Below are 16,708 nucleotides of genomic sequence, written 5' to 3' on the forward strand. Positions count from 1 at the left end.
CACACTTCACCCCCACCCCCCCCCCCTCGGTGCCTTTTCGATCCCTCCTGGGCGTTTCCGGCATATTCATATTGACATTATTGGCCCTCTACCCCCTCTAACCGCTCTCGTTATGTTCGGTCGGTAGATGAGAGAACAACTCGCTGGGTCGAGGCTTTTCCCCTCCCCAATATTACAGCACAAACTGTTGCTCGAGCTTTCGTCGAGTCATGGGTATCGTGTTTTGGATGTCCAGCTATCATCACAACTGACCAGGGCAGACAATTTGAGTCGGCCCTGTTCAACGAGATTTGTAACATTTGCGGCATCCGGCGCATCCATACCATAGCATATCACCCGCAAAGTAATGGGCTAGTTGAGTGCTGGCACCGCACTTTCAAGGCGGCTCTTCGATGCCACAACTCTCTTTGGACGGAGGCCCTTCCCCTTCTGCTACTCGGCATTCATGCGATCTATAAGGAAGACCTCAAAGGCACAATAGCCGAGTTCGTATACGGTGAGAACATTGTTCTCCCTGGCGAACTCGTGAGCCCTTCTGCTTCTCTCCCTCAGTCTGACTTACCTTCCTCCATGGACTGTGTCAGACGACACTTCATCAACCTCCACATCACTCCGCCCGCCAGCCATTCCCGCCCTAAGGTTCATGTCCCAAAATCTCTGGACAATTGCGAGTATGTCATGCTCCGAGATGACACTGGCCGTGCTCCCCTCCAACCTCCATATACCAGCCTGTACTGAGTTCTCCGGCGCACAGCCAACACCTATGACATCCAGATGAAAGATTCAGCTGTCACAGTCTCTATCAACAGACTTAAGCCTGCTCATGTCGAGCCTTTTTCTGCTCCCCTTCAGGCCACGACCACGCCACTCACTGTCGTGGCTCACGACGCTCCGACCACCCCCTCCAGGTCGGACTTACACACTCAATCGAGTGACTTCCGGCTCCAATCATCGAGCTCTCCTCTGACCTCACCCCCTACTCCGGTCTCACACTCTCTGTCGAGTGACCCCATTCTTCCCACATCGAGCTTACCTACGATCACGTCCTCACCCACAGGCCCTTCGCTGGTCCCTTTGACCTCTCCTCAGTCGCCTGCCTCGCCCTGTCGAGGTTTCTCATGCCCCCCCCCCCCAATCTTGAACGTGCCCTCGCTCGAGGTGTTTGTGCCTGTTCCCCTGGAGATAATCCATAACATCTGTATAATACTACGCGATGATACACTGTTCGTCGTGTGTTTCCCTCCATCCGGTGCTCATGACACAACCTACCCCCGGCCTCTCTAGAGTACTCCGACTGGGGGGGGGGGGTTTGCTATGTTGCGCCGATGAGGTTGACACCCAGCATCAATATATGTTTATACATTTGTCTCTACACTCCAAGCATTGTCTTTGGACGCTAAGCTAAGATTATCTTTGCTCTCTTCCACCATAGGCAGTTCTTTGTCAGCCTTGCTTGTGTAAAGAGGTGAATAAATGAACTACTGTTTAAAAGGTGTTGTTTGGTGTAAGTGACCCGAACATCCACCTCAACTGTATCTTATTTTTATTAATATTAGCAAACACAAATTGCTCCATTGCTATCCAAGGCCCCCACCCCCCAAAACAAACAAAAAAAAATCAAGGTAAGGACATTATCGTCCTCCCCCCCCCCCTCCCGCCCCCTCCCCCGTCTCCTCCATCAGGGGGAGGAGCAACGTGTTTGAGGGCATGCTAACTACCCTGCCCAGGCATAGGTTTTAACAACTTTTATTTTTATTGCACTTATATCCCTTTTCTTGCAGAAAGCAGGTAATTTCTCTTGTTTAATTTTACCATTTTAAGTTATTTCTTTTGATTGCTGTTACAAATTTTACACACAATACAGCTAAAGAAAAGACAAGAACAACGAATTTATATGTGGTACATGTATAGCTAAAGAAAATATTATAAGAAAATGGCAAGTAAATAATGTTATACCTTGGGGTTTTTTCTCAGGTTCCAGCCTTAGCTGGGACTAATCTTTTACTTTCCAGTATGCCAGCCAAAATGGTCTGCCATGGTGTCTCACAGATGACTCAGTCTTCGGTGCCTTTTATCTTCATCGCAGTTGCTAATAACATGATTCAGTTCTTCCTGCTGTGCCAGCCACCCTTTGTAGTGCATTACTTCATCAGTTATCACTGTTTGGTCAATCTTTGCTATTCGAGTTGATTTGAGTCTATCCTCTCAGGTAGCCTCCTTCATTCTTGTTGTGCAGTTGGCCAACATCACCTTTTTGCCTTTCATCTCAGGGTGATCATTGTGGATGTACACCTGGGGTGTCAGTGTGTCTCCTGTTTTTGAGAGTGATCTTCAATTTGGGAGGTTGTTGTGACACCCATTTGCACACTGACCTGCATCAATCATGACTCTGCCTGTGCCTGCCGGTGGTGGGCTGATCAGTAGGCGGCAGGCCTCCTGCAGTAGGGGTCAGGCTGCTTCCAACTGAGCAGATCGTATGCTCCTCACAGTGAAATTGTATAGGATTCCCAATGAAGTACGTCAACGAGTGTGATGATTCTCGTTGTGAATAGGTTGACCCCATGTTCACCTTTAGTAACTTCATTAATGAACTATAAATATGTAATTTAAAAGAGGTGTCTTATTTTAACTATTATTCAACAGAACTTTATAAAATCAACACAAGACTGTTCCCACACCAAAACTTGGGAAGTAACATTGTTCATGGAAGTAACATCGTTCATGGAAGTTACCCCATCCACTTCAACTACTGTGTATTGTCTCAACACTGTCAGACTATGCCCAAATACTGATGCTGCATGCTTGAGGAATGTGCATAAAATACAGCAGAAGACATCGTTAAGTGCTTCAAGAATGACTACATTTTTTTGGCTTATTTAAGATACATGGGCAGGAAGAGTACGTTACAACAGTGCTCAAAAAATTACTGTATTCCAATCATGAGATGGTAAGTAAAATACATAAGATGGTGTAAAATAAATAGCTTACGATGTGCGCATTTAAGATAGTTAAGTCTTATTTTGACATGTGTATACATATTTTTCTTTGTATTAATGCCCCATTCTCTGAAGTATTTGCTTCTATTCTACATTAAAGTCATAAACATGGTAATCAACAATGGTTAATGTAGTGTCTATTGTTGTTAGCTAATAACAGTACTCACTGTAACTTGTACAGTATTGATAGTATATCTACACACTGTACTGTGATCACTACAATTACATTTTGACAGGTTTATTATTCAGTTGTGGCAAAGGAAATGCACTGAGAGTAAAGATGAGCAAAATGCGGAGTTATAATTGTACAAAACATTACAGTATTGATTGAGATTTTATTACACTGGCATTCATTGTCTAATATTCCAGGTTCAACTTGGTTTGCAGGGACCAAAGGCATAAGGTATATTGCATCAGCAACACCACTGCCAAAGTACTGCCAAAGGATGTTAATTTTGCCTTGAGGGAGTATCCTGTACAGCTTGCTTCCTGTGTTGAAATACATATCTTATATTCTATATTCTTAGGAAAGCAATTTCTAAATAGCCAATTTTTTAATCAGTGATTTTGTAACAATGAAATAAAAAATATCGCAAATATACAAATCTGCTAGGAGTGATAATACAACACAGAAAACCTAAATATTTGGAGCCCATAATGATTAAAAATTATTTTGTATTTTTTTTTTTTTGTGTAAACATGCTCAAGTCCATGAGTTATGTAATACACCAAGGAACATGTGCAAGACAATTTCACCCTAGTTTCTTTTGGCCAGAACGCAATAAAAAATGAAACCAATATTTTTCTTTGGCCGCAGTGGTAACACCAGTTCCCATCAGATCACCGATGTTAAGAGCTGTTGAGCTCAGCTAGCACTTGGATGACTCCTCATCCGGGTCTGCCAAGTGCTGTTGGCAAGCGAGGTGCACTCAGCCCTTGTGAGGCCTACTGAGAAGCTGCTTAACTGAGAAGTAGCAACACTGGTCACGAGCTGACAACGGCTGGGAGAGTGGTGTGCTGACCACATGCCCCTCTGTATTCACACCCAGTGATGCATAAGGGTTGAGGATGACACAGCAGCCAGTCAGTACCGTTGGACCTTCAAGGGCTGTTTGGATTTTTTTAAAATACTTTCTTGAACATGCTGGAAACATGTTATAAGTGTGTCTACATCCAATGACTATTATATCAAATGTTTGTTGATAGTAAATATTGGAACTGAGAATAGTTAATTGAACATTATAATGATACAAGTGTATATTTGATACCCTTTAGAAGCAATCCTGACAATTTGTACTGATGCCAAATCCATGAGGATATCATACTTAAAAGCACTGGCTCTAACTAATTAATTTATTCAGGAAACTTGGATACATTTTGTTATGAGGCACAGCGTCCATTACATTTTGTTATAAGACACAACTTCCATCCATTTGAACCTGCTTACAGTAGTCAAACCTAGGTGCACCTCTATCTAATTTTTATCCCACCCACTTCCCTCCAATACCAAATTGACTTGACGATTCCTCGATGCCTCGAGATGTGTCCTAGCAGTCAGTCCCATTTTTTAATTGTGCCATTAATTTCTCTTCTTACCAAATTTATTCAGTACCACCTATTTAGTTATCCGGTATACCCATATAATCTTCATCATTCTTCAGTAGCACTTCATTTCACACGCTTTATTCTTATGCAAATTAATTTTCAGATTGTGTAAACACCTACTTTATCTCCCTAAATGAACACTGACATAACAAGATTGAATAGGCATTTTGTAGTGATGACTGATATGTAGTGCAACCAGAGTATTAGGTTAGGGTGGCTAGGTGACAGTTCGGTTATGTGTGGCCAAGTTGAATGTGAAAGCAGAGTGTTAAGAGTAAAGTATTGTCCCATACCTGTGCAGATAGTATTGCATGGGTGGGTACAGTGGAAGTGGTGGGGGTTTCGTTGTGTGCGAGCACTATCCGGTAGGGGGGACTCAGTTCAATGGATGAGGCCTACTCAAAAGCATAACTCCTAAGCTACAGTTAGCGAGTCTGCGAAAGATCGTACAGACAGCTCATCCCAGTATGACTAATAATATAACTGACTGAAGTGCCTAATAAGAAAATCACCCCATTAACAATTAATGCAACTGCTGATAGTGGACCAAGCACACTGCTCAGCAGATTACTGCAGACTAAGATGGTCACTCCTCCGTAACAAAAAGGTAGATACACCTGGGGCTGTGTGGCTGCCAAGCTATTTGGAGCTACATGTAACATATTGATTTGTAGAGCAGCAAGAAAGTATTTTTTAAAAATCCGAACAGCCCTTGAAGGCCCAACGGTACTGACTGGCTGCTGTGTCATCCTCAACCCTTAGGCCTCACTGGGTGTGAATACAGAGGGGCATGTGGTCAGCACACCACTCTCCCAGCCGTTGTCAGCTCGTGACCAGTGTTGCTACTTCTCAGTTAAGCAGATGTCTATGTTCATGCCATATTTAGTGCACTTTTTGTTATAAAAATGAACTGCAAGGTAAATTCAGAAAGCACATACGGGATAATAAACTAGTATCTCATGAGTGCATGACACGTATTGTATGCAGTCTACAAAAAATGCAGTGGGGGAATGTCATACTGTCTTCTAACCACATACAATAAATAGTTCTAGTTTATTTCATGATAAATAGTCGAGAAGATCTAACTGATATTATTACCAGACTTCAGTATACTACTGTTTGTTTACATTCCAGGCAATGACTGAAATTTAAGTATTAGATTATTTGGTCATGTTTTCATATTTACTGTTACTGCTACAAATGCATAGACAAATCCATGAAAAAGGAAACAATTACAAATGTTCAATTACATTAGTAGCACATTGCAAAAAACAAATACACAGAATTCGAATGAAAACAAAGAAATCTTTGTTTGAGAATCTGCCAGAACAAGAAAGGAACAGTGATTTTTTTATGGGTTGTTCTGAGCTAATTACTTTGCTGGGAGCATCTGGATTCAATGCAGTCAAGGAGCTAGCTGTTGTATGTACGCAATGTCCTTATACCATAAGACTATAAATAAAGTGAAGACAATGACGTGCTGCTGCCTAAGAATCCTCCTTTACCTCTTTGTGGTGATGACTCATGATTATTCTTATATATAAATGTAGGGTCATTAAAAAATAAAATTGGTATTCTTAGTATTCTGCTAGGTGTAAACGAGAAGACTACATTATGTGTTAATAAACACTGGTGCAGTGAAAATAAGATGCAACTGTACATATCACGGCGGATGGTCCTGGCATACTGTGGCAGATTGAGCTGGCATCCACCGCCTGCTCTTATTACAGCCCAACTACTACCAATAATTTTTTTCTCTCTTTTCTGTCTTTGGGTGTCTTGGTTCTGATTTTCAGTAATATTAGTATGAGGTCAAGGCATAAATCTGCCCATTTGTTATTTAGGTCAGATTTCATTGTTACTGTTGTAGTCTCAAAATCAGACTGCAAAAATACAATTAGTTTTGTTTAAAACCATGTTAATTAAAAGTTATGTCTGATTAAAAATTTTACTATACTAAATAGCAGTGAAAATATTTTGAGCTAATAAATAGCATGAAGCTTTACTGTATGATTACATGATGATGGCGTCCTCTTGGGTAAAATATTCCGGAGGTAAAATAGTCCCCCATTCAGATCTCCGGGCGGGGACTACTCAAGATGACGTCATTATTCGGAGAAAGAAAACTGGCGTTCTACGGATCGGAGTGTGGAATGTCAGATCCCTTAATCGGGCAGGTAGGTTAGAAATTTAAAAAGGGAAATGGATAGGTTAAAGTTAGATATGGTGGGAATTAGTGAAGTTCGGTGGCAGGATGAACAAGACTTTTGGTCAGGTGGATACAGGGTTATAAATACAAAATCAAATAGGGGTAATGCAAGAGTAGGTTTAATAATGAATAAAAAAATAGGAGTATGGGTAAGCTACTACAAACAGCATAGTGAACGCATTATTGTGGCCAAGATAGACACAAAGCCCACGCCTACTACAGTAGTAAAAGTTTATATGCCAACTAGCTCTCCATATGACAAAGAAGTTGAAGAAATGTATGATGAGATAAAAGAAATTATTCAGGTAGTGAAGGGAGATGAAAATTTAATAGTCATGGGTGACTGGAATTCGAGAGTAAGAAAAGGAAGAGAAGGAAACATAGTAGGTGAATATGGATTCGGGCTAAGAAATGAAAGAGGAAGCTACCTGGTACAATTTTCTGAAGAGCATAACTTAATCATAACTAACACTTGGTTCAAGAATCATGAAAGAAGGTTGTATACATGGAAGAACCCTGGAGATACTAGAAGATATCAGATAGATTATATAATGGTAACACAGAGATTTAGGAACCAGGTTTTAAATTGTAAGACATTTCCAGGGGCAGATGTGGACTCTGACCACAATCTATTGGTTATGAACTGTAGATTAAAACTGAAGAAACTGCAAAAAGGTGGGAATTTAAGGAGATGGGACCTGGATAAACTGACTAAACCCGAGGTTGTACAGAGTTTCAGGGAGAGTGTAAGGGAACAAATAGCAGGAATGAGGGAAAGAAATACAGTAGAAGAAGAATGGGTAGCTTTGAGGAATGAAGTAGTGAAGGCAGCAGAGGATCAAGTAGGTGAAAAGACAAGAGCTAGTAGAAATCCTTCGAAGTGAGAAATATTGAATTTAATCGATGAAAGGAGAAAATATAAAAACACAGTAAATGAAGCAGGCAAAAAGAAATACAAACGTCTCAAAAATGAGATTGACAGGAAGCGCAAAATGGCTAACCAGGGATGGCTAGAGGACAAATGTAAGGATGTAGAGGCTTATCTCACTAGGGGTAAGATAGATACTGCCTACAGGATAATTAAAGAGAGCTTTGGAGAAAAGAGAACCACTTGCATGAATATCAAGAGCTTTGATGGAAACCTAGTTCTAAGCAAAGAATGGAAAGCGGAACAGTGGAAGGAGTATATAGAGGGTCTATACAAGGGCGATGTACATGAAGACAATATTATGGAAATGGAAGAGGATGTAGATGAAGATGAAATGGGAGATATGATACTGCGTGAAGAGTTCGACAAAGTACTGAAAGACCTGAGTCGAAACAAGGCCCCCGGAGTAGACAACATTCCATTAGAACTACTGATAGCCTTGGGAGAGCCAGTCCTGACAAAACTCTGCCATCTGGTGAGCAAGATGTATGAGGCAGGTGAAATACCCTCAGACTTCAAGAAGAATATAATAATCCCAATCCCAAAGAAAGCATAAATGTGAAAATTGCCGAACTATCAGTTTAACAAGTCAGAGCTACAAAATACTAACGCGAATTCTTTACAGACGAATGGAAAAATTTATAGAAGCCGACCTCGGGGAGGATCAGTTTGGATTCCGAAGAAATGTTGGAATACGTGAGGCAATACTGACCCTACGACTTATCTTAGAAGAAAGATTAAGGAAAGGCAAACCTACATTTCTAGCATTTGTAGACTTAGAGAAAGCGTTTGACGATGTTGATTGGAATACTCTCTTTCAAATTCTGAAGATGGCAGGGGTCAAATACAGGGAGTGAAAGGCTATTTACAATTTGTACAGACAGCAGATGGCAGTTATAAGAGTCGAGGGGTATGAAAAGGAAGCAGTGGTTGGGAAGGGAGTGAGACGGGGTTGTAGCCTATCCCCAATGTTATTCAATCTGTATATTGAGCAAGCAGTAAAAGAAACAAAAGGAAAGTTCAGAGTAGGTATTAAAATCCATGGAGGAGAAATAAAAACTTTGAGGTTCACCGATGACATTATAATTCTGTCAGAGACAGCAAAGGACATGGAAGAGCAGTTGAACAGAATGGACAGTGTCTTGAAAGGAGGGTATAACATGAACATCAATAAAAGCAAACCGAGGATAATGGAATGTAGTCTGATTAAGTCGGGTGATGCTGAGGGAATTAGACTAGGAAATGAGACACTTAAAGTAGTAAAGGAGTTTTGCTATTTGGGGAGCAAAATAACTGATGATGGTCGAAGTAGAGAGGATATAAAATGTAGACTGGCAATGGCATGGAAAGAGTTTCTGAAGAAGAGAAATTTGTTAAAATCAAGTATAGATTTAAATGTCAGGAAGTCGTCTCTGAAAGTATTTGTATGGAGTGTAGCCATGTATGGAAGTGAAACATGGATGACAAATAGTTTAGACAGGAAGAGAATAAAAGCTTTCGAAATGTGGTGCTACAGAAGAATGCTGAAGATTAGATGGGTAGATCACATAACTAATGAGGTGGTACTGAATACGATTGGGGAGAAGAGGAGCTTGTGGCACAACTTGACTAGAAGAAGGAATCGGTTGGTCGGACATGTTCTGAGACATCGAGGGATCACCAATTTAGTATCAGAGGGCAGCGTGGAGAGTAAAAATCGAAGAGGGAGACCAAGAGATGAATCCACTAAGCAGATTCAGAAGGATGTAGGCTGCAGTAGGTACTGGGAGATGAAGAAGCTTGCACAGGATAGAGTAGCATTAGAACTGCATCAAACCAGTCTCAGGACTGAAGACCACAACAACAACAATAAATAGATTTGGTAATTATATATAAAAACAAAGATGAGGTGACTTACCGAACAAAAGCGCTGGCAGGTCGATAGACACACAAACATACACACAAAATTCAAGCTTTCGCAACAAACTGTTGCCTCATCAGGAAAGAGGGAAGGAGAGGGGAAGACGAAAGGAAGTGGGTTTTAAAGGAGAGGGTAAGGAGTCGTTCCAATCCCGGGAGCGGAAAGACTTACCTTAGGGGGAAAAAAGGACAGGTATACACTCGCACACACGCACATATCCATCCACACATACAGACACAAGCAGACATATTTAAAGACAAAGAGTTTGGGCAGAGATGTCAGTCGAGGCAGAAGTGTAGAGGCAAAGAAGTTGTTGAAAGACAGGTGAGGTATGAGTGGCGGCAACTTGAAATTAGCGGAGATTGAGGCCTGGCGGATGACGAGAAGAGAGGATATACTGAAGGGCAAGTTCCCATCTCCGGAGTTCGGATAGGTTGGTGTTGGTGGGAAGTATCCAGATAACCCGGACGGAGTAACACTGTGCCAAGATGTGCTGGCCGTGCACCAAGGCATGTTTAGCCACAGGGTGATCCTCATTACCAACAAACACTGTCTGCCTGTGTCCATTCATGCGAATGGACAGTTTGTTGCTGGTCATTCCCACATAGAATGCGTCACAGTGTAGGCAGGTCAGTTGGTAAATCACGTGGGTGCTTTCACACGTGGCTCTGCCTTTGATCGTGTACACCTTCCGGGTTACAGGACTGGAGTAGGTGGCGGTGGGAGGGTGCATGGGACAGGTTTTGCATCGGGGGCGGTTACAAGGATAGGAGCCAGAGGGTAGGGAAGGTGGTTTGGGGATTTCATAGGGATGAACTAACAGGTTACGAAGGTTAGGTGGACGGCGGAAAGACACTCTTGGCGCAGTGGGGAGGATTTCATGAAGGATGGATCTCATTTCAGGGCAGGATTTGAGGAAGTCGTATCCCTGCTGGAGAGCCACATTCAGAGTCTGGTCCAGTCCCGGAAAGTATCCTGTCACAAGTGGGGCACTTTTGTGGTTCTTCTGTGGGGGATTCTGGGTTTGAGGGGACGAGGAAGTGGCTCTGGTTATTTGCTTCTGTACCAGGTCGGGAGGGTAGTTGCGGGATGCGAAAGCTGTTTTCAGGTTGTTGGTGTAATGATTCAGGGATTCCGGACTGGAGCAGATTCGTTTGCCACGAAGACCTAGGCTGTAGGGAAGGGACCGTTTGATGTGGAATGGGTGGCAGCTGTCATAATGGAGGTACTGTTGCTTGTTTTGATGTGGACGGACGTGTGAAGTTGGCCATTGGACAGGTGGAGGATGATACCACTCATTGTAAAGACTAGCATTCCAACTTTTCATTAACATACTTAGAATTTTGTGGAAAACATTAACTTACAAGATAATTACCATTAAAGTTCAGAAGTAGACACACTTTACATTGTGCATTTTGACTCTGTGCTTATTAGATTTCATCTTTGACTGCTGTACTTCTGTTACTCCAGTTTTTAATCACAAGGTGGCTTACTTCATTAACTGATTGAGCCATTAGTTATGAAAATTGTCTAATCTCCCTTGATGTTCAGTATTGCACTTGTAATCATAAATGGATTAGTGCCAATGCAGATGCATAAAATGATTTCATATACTATTCCAAAGTCCTAGATCACTACACTTTTTACTAACCAAATTATTATTAATTATTATAGTCTAACCTGAGTAGTATTTTTTTTTTTCTTCATATGATGTTAAGAAATTGGTCATCATCCAACAATGGGACCTTGAACACAATATATGAAAAAGTGAAACCAAAATTGTAATGGTGTGTACATTCTTGACCATCCGGAACGCATTAAGATTTTCCACTTTATGACTTCAGACTGATGTGCTACCAAAGAGGCATCATAGAAGAGACTACATAAATCAGTTTGGTGGGCGTACAGTACTTGTGCAATACAGTGTCCTCAGTGTGGATGATATAAGTCTAAAAAATGCAATGGAAGTAGCTGTACTGTTATAGCCCACATTAAAAACCATAACTAGATTTTTGTACTGTGTGTCAGACACTAATATTGAAGCATTTGGGCAGCCCTTGGAGAAAACTAACTCACTTTTAGCAAAATGGTCCAAGGAAAGATATAGATTCTTGGAGACAAAAATACTGATTTAAGACTGAGGCAACCACACAATTTAGTTTTCTTAAAATGCTAATATTGGATGACTTACATTGCATTAATGATAGTCCATAACAATTTTTCTGTCGTCATCAGGGTTTATCAATGATACTTCAGAGAACGGTAGGGTTTCAACTACCTCTCCTCGTGCCCTGGAATGAAAAATATCCCCCCCCCCCCCCCCCCCCCCCACACACACACACACACGGCAGGGTTTCAACTACCTCTCATCATGTCCAACTTACGCGGTATCTGTGTCTGCCCCTATTCAACCCCTTCTCCGAACCAATTGTCCCATGGGGCTTATCCTGTAATAGATGCAAAACCTGACCCATACTACAACATGCTCCAGTCCTGTCCCTAGCATCTCCTATCCCATAAAAAGCAGGGACAAATGTGAAAGCAGTCATGTTATCTGCAACCACTTTCTGTCATACTACATGGTCACGACCACTGCCAAGTTGTGTGTCCACATGAATAGCCAGTGCCAAACTCGCCAAGAGACAGCTGAATCACCGATTTGCTGAGCATGCCACCTAACATGATATGCTTGAATTCAATGACTGCTTCACTGACTGGATTCTTTCCACCCACATCACCACCCTGATCTCAACCTTCCCTGCTCCCACTCCAGCCCTACACAACCTTCTACCCCACTGGCAGAATCTTTTTGCCTTCTCTTCTTTACTCCACTTCCCCTCACAGCATTAGCCTGCAGATGCACCTAGCAGCTCATCATCCTGTCTCTACTATGTCCCAGCATGCTCCCACTCTCTCTCTCTCTCTCTCTCTCTCTCTCTCTCTCTCTCTCATTTCACTAGTGGGATTTCAAAATGTTTACACAAACAATTTTTGTCAGTTCTACTTGAATATATAAAATGCACATAATTTTTTTTTCATTGTAAGTGTCAATCACTAATAGTGATATCTAAACTGAAAGCATGATTTAATGTATAGTTTACTGCAATAGGTGTGCAACTGGTGCCACTTGCAGAATTGTAACATTCATTTTTTGGATCCTGCTATCTCTCAATTGTACAAACACAGTTCCTTTATTTTGGACTATGCCATACAGTACTGAGAAGTTCACAATCCATGTTGCTTATTCACTACCTGTATAAATTTCAGTTACTGCTCTTAAAATATCTTGGCAAGCTGTTGTACCACTTGTGTCTATTCATAAATTTTTGTTTGTCTGAAGTAATGGTAAAATGAAAAGTAACTGTGAAAGTAGAAACTTTTTTTTTTTTTTTTTTTTTTTTTTTTTTTTTTTTTTTTTTTTCCCCCCTCCCTGTATCATGTCCTGACACGAGGTCCTTCCTACACAAGATTATACCTACTTAACCCAGAGTCCTTTTTTGTAGCTCTTTGTCTTAGGTACATATTACAAAATATTTATTCTGGACAGCACCTTCGTGGATGTAGATATGTTGCAAGTGTTACTGCTCCCTTTTATAACAACAGTGTTCTGTTACTGTGTGTACTAACCCCAAGAAATACTATTAGAACATGCTACCATTTTGTCAAAAGGAGGGAATTATGTTTGATCCAAGAGTTATAATACTTATCCCTGAATTAATTAAAAATTTGGTGATTAAAACAAACTGAATTCAATATTATTCATCTGTGAAAGATCCAGAAAGTTACGCAAATGCAGTGAAAGGTTTCCTGTATTTGGAATGTGTTTATTGTTTATGGATTCATCACCTCAACAAACTCATTGCATTAGCATGTAGACTACTACATAATTTCATTGTAAGATGTGCATATTAACACTTTGTATGGGTATCTAGCCCCCATTTGTAATTATAGCTTTCCTTAATTGACTTAACAGTAACTCTTACAGGCGTATCTTGTATATGAAGAATAGAAATCTCTACAAAATGCACTCATCCTCATATGATTTGTTTACTTCACAAACAGAAACAAACGCTTCAAGTGTCAATGAGTGCACTATACAGTATAGCATTTAGTATTGCAGGTATGCTCTACCTGTTTTACCGGTTGACAAGAAAGCTGCTTACAAAATGCTTTTTTTAATGTGCACTCCTCTCATACTTACTTGTACGGGTAGCAACATTTTATGTTTAGTGCATCATTAGGAAGCTTTTCATCATCAGTAGGTATTCTACAGTTGTCCAGTGCAAAGCTAAACACACTATGTAACATTATATTGCTGGTATTCTTTTGTAATGCTAAACTTTTGAAGTCTCATTCTCTGAAATTGGTTGAAGATGTAGTCTATTTCAGTGATGGACATGACATCATTAATTTAAACTTGAGATTACTTCACATTTCTTAGTGCCAAAATACACAATGATGAAGATTAACTTCTGCTATAGTTATTTTTATAGATCAAATAGACTAAGTCAGCAACTACACTTGATGAACTCAAACATCGGCAGGTTCTTTCCATGGTGAAGTCATCCTCCAAGTCTACAAAAAAAGTAAATATTGGAAAATAGCATTTGAAAGAACTGTCACTGAAGCTCTACTAACACTGTAACACAGAGAAGTTATGTGGACGACTACAGACAGATTTTCCAAACAAGCTCATTAAATAATCACAGTGAGTGCCTGTAAAAGTAACATCTGCTCATATTAGTGTCTTTGACATTGAAATGTGGAATGCATGAGTGCACTCTATGACTTTTTACATTGAGATATTAAGATGAAAATAGCTGATCATGACTCTGCCGTGGAGAAGTTACTGTAACGATTACTAGGACCTAAATTCCTATTACTGTATAAAGAAAACAATTTCAAAATTATGGGGAAGCAACTAATAATTTGGTTTATCTATGTGATAGATGATTGGAAAATAAAAAGTTGGGCGGATTATTTTATTCATACCATGTGCACTGCCGTGGGAATTTACCAAGCCTCTTGTAAATTTAACATTTCTTCATTCCTTAATTGTCAAATTACTCTGAAACCAAAGCTATTTTCTAGTTCAGAAAAATTACAGCAAGAAAATTGTAACTACACCTATGATTTTATAAACATACTTTAAGGTCCAAATAATAATAATATTTTCTGGATGTGGAAACTTTAATTATGAGTAACATTTCAGCTAATGAATTTTCACAAACAATACTGATAGAGTGAAATGAGGGCTTTCAAATAATTTATGTCATTCTGGAAATAAACAATTGTTAGCTCACAATATGTTCCTAAGCATATGGCTTCTGAATAAAGCAAATTACAGGTTTATCTTACAAGAACATGTACAGTGTTGACATTAGCAGAACTCAGTTAAACTGATAAATAATGAATTTTACTGAAACATCACCTAAATAAGAATTTTGGTGCTTTATGTAAATGTGGTACATCTACTACCAGCAAAATATAAAAAAGAAATAAGAAAGTTATCTAAGGAGTAGATTTATTGCAAATGGAGTTACTCCAACTTGCCAAGTTTCAAGTTCCTCATCTGCACAATAGAAGTACTGTATGTATTCTGCTGTCCCCGCCTCAAAAAAGTGAGTCTACAGTTCTCATAGCCAAAATGGTGCATGTCAATCAGTGTTTATATGATTGCACTGCAGATGATCTAGCTGGATTATGAAATCCTACCATATTTGCGATATCTTTAACCCAGCACACAGCTGCAAGTTTCTGAGGGGAACAAGGTATTTAAAAAATAAAATGCTGTAAAATAATAATAGAGCACTTGTGTACATAGTACACAGATCTACAAAAGCAAACTTAAGAGAGAGTGGCATACAAGGGCAGTCAAATTAATACAAAAAAGTAAGTAAACTATTCATTAATACAGAAGTACTTGGCATAGTTGATAACACCTTTATTCCACTGTAATTGCGTTACAACAGTCAACATCTTTGTGGAAAAATGTTTGAAGTTGCCAGGCATGTACCTCTTTATCTGAAGCAAAGGGACAGCGATGAATGTCTTTCTTCAGGGCTCTAAAAACATAGAAATCACATGGGGAGAGATTGGGACTTTATGGAGAAAATGTGTTTCTCAGCGAAACTTCTACATGTACCCTATACAGCCTTGGCAGGTGTTATATTGGCAGGTTGCTTAAACTATGCTGCAGAGACATCTTCAACTTTTATAGTCCTGTCTTCCTCAGTTGCGTGTAATATTACGGTATATTGATAATTTTTACTTATGAACCGTCTGACAGCAACTGAATAAAACACAATTTTAGTGCCATACGCGTTTCGCCTTTATTTTCTGCAAGGCATCATCAGTGGCCTGGAATATGTACATATGTTAGCTATTTTATTTACATTTTTGTCATTGTGCCTATAGGTTATAAACAGTTCTGGTAGTTGGTATTTCCTATTAAGTAGTAATGTTTTGAACTGTACTTACAGGTTGCGTGGACAATTTCTTACATATTACGCTCCTGTTGCATTTTTGTTGTTGTTCTTCTTATGAAGTAAAAATTATCAATATACCGTAATATTACACGCAACTGAGGAAGACAGGACTATAAAAGTTGAAGATGTCAATACAGCTACGTCAAGCATTCCCTGTCAATGTGTACAACAGGTTCAAGAAAATACATCTGAGACTCCATAAGACGATACAGCATATAAAATTCAACAAAACATGCAAAAAGAACGATTTAATTCCAAGTTACATTAATGTAAAGGTTAAAAACAGTTCTACAGTGGCACAAAAGTCGAAATCATTTGCAGAACGATATTGGTTACTACATGAAATTAAGATGCTCTATTTGAAAAAACAGCACCTAAACACGATGCTCTATGAGACTCATCTACAATTGGCAAAAAACATAGGAAACGCCGCAGTTTTCATGGCACTAGTACACAGCAATGAAACATTTACAAAACAAACATAAACAGAAGATAATGAAACTAACAGTAAAAAAGACGCAAAAATACATTTACATTTTAAATGTGAAACCACATGAACACCAACACACATTCCATCCACGC

This window comes from Schistocerca americana, chromosome 6 (assembly GCF_021461395.2).
Source record: "Schistocerca americana isolate TAMUIC-IGC-003095 chromosome 6, iqSchAmer2.1, whole genome shotgun sequence".
NCBI classification, from domain to species: domain Eukaryota; kingdom Metazoa; phylum Arthropoda; class Insecta; order Orthoptera; family Acrididae; genus Schistocerca; species Schistocerca americana.